The sequence below is a fragment of the Gobius niger genome (assembly GCF_951799975.1).
Source record: "Gobius niger genome assembly, chromosome: 4".
Classification (NCBI taxonomy): Eukaryota; Metazoa; Chordata; class Actinopteri; order Gobiiformes; family Gobiidae; genus Gobius; species Gobius niger.
The window spans coordinates 22363975-22373556 of NC_136855.1; the positions used below are offsets into that span (position 1 = coordinate 22363975).

The window sequence follows — 9582 nt, forward strand, 5'->3', positions numbered from 1 at the left end:
AGCTCACAATGGGGCGGGGCTGACGCCGGACCAACCAATAGCGCAAGAGGATCGCTCTCACCTACACACACATGCTTAGGAGCAACAGAGGAGCGGCGGACAGCCACACAAACTTGAAAATAAAGCGTCTGTAGCCGCTTACTGTTAAAAGTCAAGGATATCTTGGTTGAGCGTGAGATATGAGTGTGTCGTGAGAGCGTGTGGGCACGTGTGTCTCACGGCGAAAGCGTGAGAGTTGACAGCCCTGTGAGACTCAACAGAAGCATCGACACATGCGCAGTGGAGACAGGAGCAGGAAGCAGGTCACTCTCCCATAATGCAACCCTGCGTCTACTTTCTCTCAGAACAGTAAAATATAACAGTAAACTAAAACAATCAGTGAATAATAGATGACAATGTGATAGAGTCAAAACAAAGAGCAGACTGTGTTAAGTGTTAAGATGAGAAACTGCAACCATGACTGAGGACATGCCACTTCAGTATGGGTTTAAATAGCGCCAGAATCACGTGGGTTAAGGTGGTGCAAATGTACCCACTCCTATTTCACACAATGGGAGTGTCCACACTGGGCAGGAGGAGTGGCTTTGTTCTCAAAACGGTTTGTGCAGAGCAAGGAGTCCTGAACAAGAGAGACCTTGGGAACGTGAGAAAGAGAGCAGCAGTCCGCCTGAACAAGAGACGGACGTCGGAGATCGCAGCGGTCCGCCTGAACAAGAGACGGACGTCGGAGATCGCAGCAGACCGCCTGAACAAGAGACGGACGTCGGAGAGAGCAGCAGACCGCCTGAACAAGAGACGGCCATCGGAGAGAGCAGCAGTCCGCCTGAACAAGAGACGGACGTCGGAGATCGCAGCAGACCACCTGAACAAGAGACGGACGTCGGAGATCGCAGAGATCGCCTGAACAAGAGACGGACGTCAGAGATCGCAGCAGTCCGCCTGAACAAGAGACGGACGTCGGAGAGAGTGCAGCATCCGCCTGAACAAGAGACGGACGTCGGAGAGAGCAGCAGACCGCCTGAACAAGAGACGGACATCGGAGATCGCAGCAGTCCGTCTGAACAAGAGACGGACGTCGGAGAGAGCAGCAGTCCGCCTGAACAAGAGACGGACGTCGGAGATCGCAGCAGACCGCCTGAACAAGAGACGGCCATCGGAGAGAGCAGCAGTCCGCCTGAACAAGAGACGGACGTCGGAGATCGCAGCAGTCCGCCTGAACAGGAGACCGGCGTTGGAGAGAGCGCAGCAGCCCGCCTGCACGAGAGAGACGCTGGATATCGCCTGAACAAGAGACGGACGTCAGAGATCGCAGCAGACCGCCTGAACAAGAGACGGACGTCGGAGAGAGCAGCAGACCGCCTGAACAAGAGACGGACGTCGGAGAGAGCAGCAGTCCGCCTGAACAAGAGACGGACGTCGGAGATCGCAGCAGACCGCCTGAACAAGAGACGGACATCGGAGAGAGCAGCAGTCCGCCTGAACAAGAGACGGCCGTCGGAGATCGCAGCAGTCCGCCTGAACAGGAGACCGGCATCAGAGAGAGCGCAGCAGCCCGCCTGCACGAGAGAGACGCTGGAGATCGCCTGAACAAGAGACGGACGTCAGAGATCGCAGCAGACCGCCTGAACAAGAGACGGACGTCGGAGAGAGCAGCAGACCGCCTGAACAAGAGACGGACGTCGGAGAGAGCAGCAGTCCGCCTGAACAAGAGACGGACGTCGGAGATCGCAGCAGACCGCCTGAACAAGAGACGGACATCGGAGAGAGCAGCAGTCCGCCTGAACAAGAGACGGCCGTCGGAGATCGCAGCAGTCCGCCTGAACAGGAGACCGGCGTCAGAGAGAGCGCAGCAGCCCGCCTGCACGAGAGAGACGCTGGAGATCGCCTGAACAAGAGACGGACGTCAGAGATCGCAGCAGACCGCCTGAACAAGAGACGGACGTCGGAGAGAGCAGCAGACCGCCTGAACAAGAGACGGACGTCGGAGATCGCAGCGGTCCGCCTGAACAAGAGACGGACGTCGGAGAGAGTGCAGCATCCGCCTGAACAAGAGACGGACGTCGGAGATCGCAGCAGACCGCCTGAACAAGAGACGGACGTCGGAGAGAGCAGCAGTCCGCCTGAACAAGAGACGGCCGTCGGAGAGAGCAGCAGACCGCCTGAACAAGAGACGGCCGTCGGAGATCGCAGCAGACCGCCTGAACAAGAGACGGACATCGGAGAGAGCAGCAGTCCGCCTGAACAAGAGACGGCCGTCGGAGATCGCAGCAGTCCGCCTGAACAGGAGACCGGCGTCGGAGAGAGCGCAGCAGCCCGCCTGCACGAGAGAGACGCTGGAGATCGCCTGAACAAGAGACGGACGTCGGAGAGAGCAGCAGTCCGCCTGAACAAGAGACGGACGTCGGAGATCGCAGCAGACCGCCTGAACAAGAGACGGACATCGGAGAGAGCAGCAGTCCGCCTGAACAAGAGACGGCCGTCGGAGATCGCAGCAGTCCGCCTGAACAGGAGACCGGCGTCGGAGAGAGCGCAGCAGCCCGCCTGCACGAGAGAGACGCTGGAGATCGCCTGAACAAGAGACGGACGTCAGAGATCGCAGCAGACCGCCTGAACAAGAGACGGACGTCGGAGAGAGCAGCAGACCGCCTGAACAAGAGACGGACGTCGGAGATCGCAGCAGTCCGCCTGAACAAGAGACGGACGTCGGAGATCGCAGCGGTCCGCCTGAACAAGAGACGGACGTCGGAGAGAGTGCAGCATCCGCCTGAACAAGAGACGGACGTCGGAGATCGCAGCAGACCGCCTGAACAAGAGACGGACGTCGGAGATCGCAGCAGTCCGCCTGAACAGGAGACCGGCGTCGGAGAGAGCGCAGCAGCCCGCCTGCACGAGAGAGACGCTGGAGATCGCCTGAACAAGAGACGGACGTCAGAGATCGCAGCAGTCCGCCTGAACAAGAGACAGACGTCGGAGAGAGTGCAGCATCCGCCTGAACAAGAGACGGACGTCGGAGAGAGCAGCAGACCGCCTGAACAAGAGACGGACATCGGAGATCGCAGCAGTCCGTCTGAACAAGAGACGGACGTCGGAGATCGCAGCAGACCGCCTGAACAAGAGACGGACGTCGGAGATCGCAGCAGTCCGCCTGAACAAGAGACGGACGTCGGAGAGAGTGCAGCATCCGCCTGAACAAGAGACGGACGTTGGAGATCGCAGCAGACCGCCTGAACAAGAGACGGACGTCGGAGATCGCAGCAGTCCGCCTGAACAAGAGACGGACGTCGGAGAGAGTGCAGCATCCGCCTGAACAAGAGATGGACGTCGGAGATCGCAGCAGACCGCCTGAACAAGAGACGGACGTCGGAGATCGCAGCAGTCCGCCTGAACAAGAGACGGACGTCGGAGATCGCAACAGTCCGCCTGAACAAGAGACGGACGTCGGAGAGAGCAGCAGACCGCCTGAACAAGAGACGGACATCGGAGATCGCAGCAGTCCGCCTGAACAAGAGACGGACGTCGGAGATCGCAGCAGTCCGCCTGAACAAGAGACGGACGTCGGAGAGAGTGCAGCATCCGCCTGAACAAGAGACGGACGTCGGAGATCGCAGCAGTCCGCCTGAACAAGAGAGAGATGCCGGAGAGTGCAGCAGTCCACCTGAACAAGAGACAGACGTCAGAGAGCGCCGCAGTCCACCTGAATAAAAGAGAGACTGAACAAGAGATGTACGTCGGAGAGCGATGTGGAGGAAAAACCGAGAGCACCACGGACAGGCCGGCAAGGACCGCGACACAAGATCCGCTTGAATGAAAGCCCAGCTTCTCCTTAGCAGGGAGGCGGGGCTGTAGGCGCTATATAACCTGCTGAGAGTCCAGACCTAAGGTAGTAAAGGACTGACTTTGCTGGGACGACACAAGAATCCTCTATCAGGTAAGTGAACGCCGGGCAACTGGGAGTATAGGTAGGCCTACACACAGAGGGCTGTCTCGTGGAGGACTAGTCCTCGGCAGAAGGAGACAGTAACATGGAGGACTCTATAGCCTCGACAAAGAGCTGCAGCAGTGCTTATGAACAAGAGAGAGACCTGGGAGAGCGCCGCAATCCGCCTGAACAAGAGAAAGACTGAACAAGAGAGAGACGTCGGAGAGCGCCGCAGACTGCCTGAACGAGAGACAGACGGCGGAGAGTGCAGCAGTCCGCCTGAACGAGAGAGAGACTAAACAAGAGATGGACGTCGGAGAGCACAACAGTCTGCCTGAATGAGAGAGAGACGTGGGAAAGCGGAGCAGTCTGCCTGAATGAGAGAGATGTTGGAGAGCACCACAGTCCACCTGTACAAGACAGAAGAGAGAGACATCGAAGAGCGCAGCAGTCCGCCTGAACAAGAGACAGACTGAACAAGAGAGAGATGTCGGAGAGCGCCGCAGTCCACCTGAACAAGAGACAGACGTCAGAGAGCGCCGCAGTCCACCTGAATAAAAGAGAGACTGAACAAGAGATGTACGTCGGAGAGCGATGTGGAGGAAAAACCAAGAGCACCACGGACAGGCCGGCAAGGGCCGCGACACAAGAGCCACTTGAATGAAAGCCCCGCTTCTCCTTAGCAGGGAGGCGGGGCTATAGGCGCTATATAACCTGCTGAGAGTCCAGACCTAAGGTAGTAAAGGGCTGACTTTGCTGTCACAACACAAGAATCCTCTATCAGGTAAGTGACCGCCGGGCAACATGGGAGATAGGTATGCAGAGGGCCGTCTCGTGGAGGACTAGTCCTCGGCAGAAGAAGACAGTAACATGGACAGCCTCTAGAGGCCTCGACAAAGAGCTGAAGCAGCGCTCATGAACAAAAGAAAGATGTCGGAGAGCCCCGCAAGTCCGCTTGAACGTGAGAGAGACGGCGGAGAACGCTGCAGTCCGCCTGAACGAGAGAGAGACAGCGGAGAGCGCCGCAGTCCGCCTGAATGAGAGAGAGACTAAACAAGAGATGGACGGCGGAGAGCACCGCAGTCCACCTGAATATGAGAGAGACGTGGGAGAACGTAGCATTCCGCCTGAATGAGAGAGATGTTGGGAGAGCACCGCAGTCCACCTGTACCAGACAGAAGAGAGAGACGTCGGAGAGTACAGCAGTCCGCCTGAGTAAGAGATAGACATCGGAGAGCGCTGCAGAGGAAAAGAGAGACGACGGAGAGCGTTGTGGAAGAAAGGCCGAGAGCACCATGGACAGGCTGGCAAGGACCGCAACACAAGAGCCACTTGACTGAAAGCCAAAACTGCCACTCCTTAGCAGGGAAGCGGGGCTATAATCACTATATAACCAGCTGAGAGTCCAGACACAAGGATCCTCTATCAGGTAGGTGACCACCAGCTTGGAGCCTCCAGACAGACAAAACAGGACAACTGGGAGTATAAGAACGCACAGGCCAGTCTCGTGCAGGACTAGTCCTGGGCAGGAGACAGTAACATGGAGGACCCTACAGGCTTTGACAGGCTCTGAAGAGCCACAGGAGCGCTCATGAACAAGAGAGAGACATTGGAGAGCGCCGCAGTCCGCCTGAACAAGAGATAGACATCTGAGAGCGCTACGGAGGAAAAGAGAGACGTTGGAGAGTGTTGCGAAGGAAAGACCAAGAGCATCACGGACAGGCCGGCAAGAACCGCGACCCAAGAGCCACTTGACAGAAAGCCCCGCTTCTCCTTAGCAGGGGTAGGGCTACAGGCACCATAAAACCTGCTGAGAGTCCAGACCAAAGGTAGTAAAGGACTGACTTTGCTGGGACGACACAAGGATCCTCTATCAGGTAGATGACCGCCGGCTTGGAGCCTCAAGACAGGCACGACAGGACAACTGGGAGTATGGTACACAGAGGGCAGTCTCGTGGGGGACTAGTCCTGGGCAGAAGGAGACAGTAACCTGGAGGACTCTATAGCCTCTACAGGCCACAACAAAGAGCTGCATCAGCGCTCATGAACAAGAGAGATGTCAGAAAGCACTGCGGAGAACAGAACTCGACTAGAATCTTTTATCTGGCTGTTTTGGGGAGGCATTGGCCTAACATTGTAAAATTATTTGGTTAATCTCTTCATCTTGTATAGCGTGTGTTGATGAAGTGTTTGTCTCCTCAGATCACTTTGTATACTTCGCTCCATCATGAGGCTGATTCAGAAAACTCTCCTTGTCCTGGCGCTGAGTCTGTTTGTGAGACTCGTCGACACTCCAGAACAAGATGAGAAGGTGAGCACCACGGTTTAAACATCACTGAGCAGAGAGACAAATGGAGTATACTGTCAGAATCAAATCAACAGAAGCCTTTTTTTCTGTGAATGGCTTTATTATGTTCCAAACAAAACCTCTGTCAAACAGGACATGGCTCCTGCCCCTGGCTTTACGCTGATGGACCCTGTGATCCTTATGACGGTCCTGGTGGTCACTCTGGTGGTCACTCTGGTGGTCAGTGTGGTGCTGGTGCTGGAGTTTGCTGCTGCCCGCGCCTGAAAAGTTCTTCTTGGATGTTCTGCAGCAGGTGAGCTGAGTCCCTAGTAATAGCACTACCTCAGTTTCTATTTAGAATTGCGAGATAGGACTTAGCCAAAAATGAAGTTTGTCCTTTTTCTATCTCCTCCAGGGAAAACCTGGTGAAAATGATCCAGAGAAGTGTGGAATCAAAAGTTATACAAAATACTTGGATAACCGCTAGTGGATTTATATGACAAGCAAACAATTTAACAAACTGAAACATGCTTCAGTTTGCACATATAAAGTGATGCAAATACATACACATTTTTCTTAAGGCATAAGGTCAATTGAGCCCGGAGCGATCAGCATTGTCAGAAAACACCTTTCCAAGCACCGACAGCAATTTTACATTAATCTAAGATTGAGGGAGTCAAATGAGCGCGAAGCGTCTCTTTGCTTTGGGCAGTTGGCGAGGACCTATAATATTTTAGATTCAAAATGTTTCAAACTGAATCCTACGTTTGTCTTTTCACAGATGTGTTTCATCGGCAGAACTGGACCAAAATCACATGACCAACCGTTACCGACTCCATCCATCTCCTCAGACAGTAAAAACAAGGAAACCTGAGCTTCCTTTTACAGATAGTAGTGGTTCTCAACCTGTGGCCCATTTTCAGCGAGTGGCAAAAAGTACAAAAGCCACGGTTTAAAGATAGTTTGAAAGGTTTTTATGGCCGTCCTCACGAAACAAAGTCAGACTTCTCCGCTCTAACATTAGGTCAGTCGCCTGTAGCTCTGATTCCACCTCATTCTCTGTGCCATTGTTTCAATCAGCTTCTGCAACGTCCAAAGATCCAGAGTCAGATCTTGTTTTGACGAAGGTAGAGTGTGACCACTGTGCAAAGCCTTCTGCAGCACATTCCAAAGATTATCAGTGGGTTAGCTGCGTCAAAGCACTTTACTGACCTTAGAGTAAAAGCACTTGGTTTGGAGTAGGAAATCTTAAAAATACATTTACTGCCAGTGGAACAAGGATTATTCTAGTCTTTTGCTTTGTTGCCTAAATATGAGATTTAAATAATTAGAGATTTTGTACAAATTCATGTCCCGGTTTTTGATTTGAAAGTCTTCCAGTGTGGAGAGAATGTAAATGAAAATAATATTACTGTCTCTGCTGTGCTTTTATATCTTTGAACTGTTTTACATTACAGTCTATTTTTCTGCTTTTCTACTGTCCACTTCTATGGAGATTAAAATGGTTTTAATTAGTGTGTGTCGTGTTATTTGTGAGACATTAGCCCAGGGGTTTCTCCAACTTTAAATTTCGGTCAGAAATAGATTATAGAAAAAATAATTATCACGATTATTTTAGTAATAATTGAAATCACGATTATTCAAACGATTATTTGTTGCCTTAAAAAAAACTTTATTTTATTTATTCATTTTTATTATTATTTTAAAAAACAACTAGGGACTACGTTTTCTTTGGACAATAGAAAAATATATATTTTTTTTAAAATATGCTCACGTTTCTAAACTAAACCTTTAAGAGATACTTCTTTAGGCCCCCCTCGCAAACGAGATGTCACATCTCAAGGGGTTATAAATAAATAAATAATTCCGGCTTTCGACATGTTTAGTCCTGACTCTGGAACCTCTCTCTGAGATAGACTTCTCTCTCTCTTGCAGAAGTAAAGAATCGAGCAGAACTTAAAGTTGTTTTGGTGCCAGAAGATGAACTCTCTGAAACAATATATGTGTTACAATGATTCCATCCATCCATCCATCCATCCATTTTCTTCCGCTTTATTCGGTGCCCGGGTTGCGAGGGCAGCAGTCTCAGCAGAGATGCCCAAACTTCCCGATCCAATGCGCTTTGGAATTCCTTGAGTAAAGTAGACTACACTTTTTAGATAAGATATCACAATGGAACAGATGCCATTTTATTTTTATTTTTTATTCAATGTTTTTTTTTATTTTTATTTTTTTATTGTGCTACCCATCATAGAAAGAACAGCTTGTGTCCAAAAGCTCCTCAATGCTTGTGCTTTATTCATTTATCTATTTTTATTGAACAATAGCATTGAGATGGTTACTTATTACTACAGCTCTGTGTAGATTTTCTCATGTGTTTAGCAACATTAGCCTGTATCTTGGAAACACTGCAGACTCCACACTGAAGCACCAGCAACATTTAGCTCTAGTTAAATCCAGCACACACTCTGATTTAGGGAGTGTAGTCTGTAATAAAGTCAGCTCTATGTGGAATACTGTATGTCCACTACAGAATTCTCCAGTTTGTTGCTATTTTCTCTCCTCAGCGGAGAGCTGCGTCTAGCACCGGCCACGCGTCAAGTGGTATCGGCTTCTGGTATCGGGACCTGATGAATGAGTACGAATATGAGAACAAGCATGTGGTATCAGCCCGATACCCGATACTGGTATCAGTATTGATGCATCCTTACCAACACTATGCTTAATGTGTTCAGACCGATGTATTATTACATTATTGGCTGAATTTACTACATTTGTGAACCATTTTGTCATTTTGTCATTTGTCAGAACAATAATGTAAAAAGTACTACATTATCGGCCAGTGAATGGTGATCGGCTCCTACCCATCATTAAAAAGTTGGATTATTAACCGAAATACAAACTTCCACAGACACTTCCACAGACCCACTCTGATTCATAAACAAACAAAATAAAGTACAAGATCCTGTACCAAAGGAGTAACGCAGTCTTTTTAGTTGCAACGGTTTACCCACATTTCTGTTGTTTTCTACAGGAAATAGACATTTCATACAAGGTGAAAAAGCCTCATGGTTATAAAACTGCTGTTTTAATGAAACTGACACAACATAAAATTTAACTCAATGTTGAGATTTGTGTCCAACGTCTTACATTTAATTCTGTTAGAGTAAATAAACCAAACTCTCTCTTTCTAATGTTAATTTTTGTGATTTTGAGCCAGAGATTTATGATGACTTTATGTGCTCTTGTAATTATGGTAAATTTCGTATTTTCCACTGGGAAACTGGGAGATAATTTTGATGCCCAAGTTCCCGAGATTGAGAACCTTTGACCTTTCAACACGATAGAGTGCAGTGATAATACGACTTTATGTCTT

At 50.3% G+C, this 9582-nt stretch overlaps 1 long non-coding RNA gene across 1 annotated transcript; it reads left to right on the plus strand.

Moving 5' to 3' along the window:
* The first annotated feature begins 6015 nt into the window (after positions 1-6015).
* LOC306961986 lies at positions 6016-7200 on the plus strand. Its single transcript, XR_013792802.1, has 3 exons — positions 6016-6230; positions 6360-6519; positions 6988-7200. It is a non-coding gene; the product is annotated as an uncharacterized lncRNA (long non-coding RNA).
* Positions 7201-9582: the final 2382 nt, after the last annotated feature.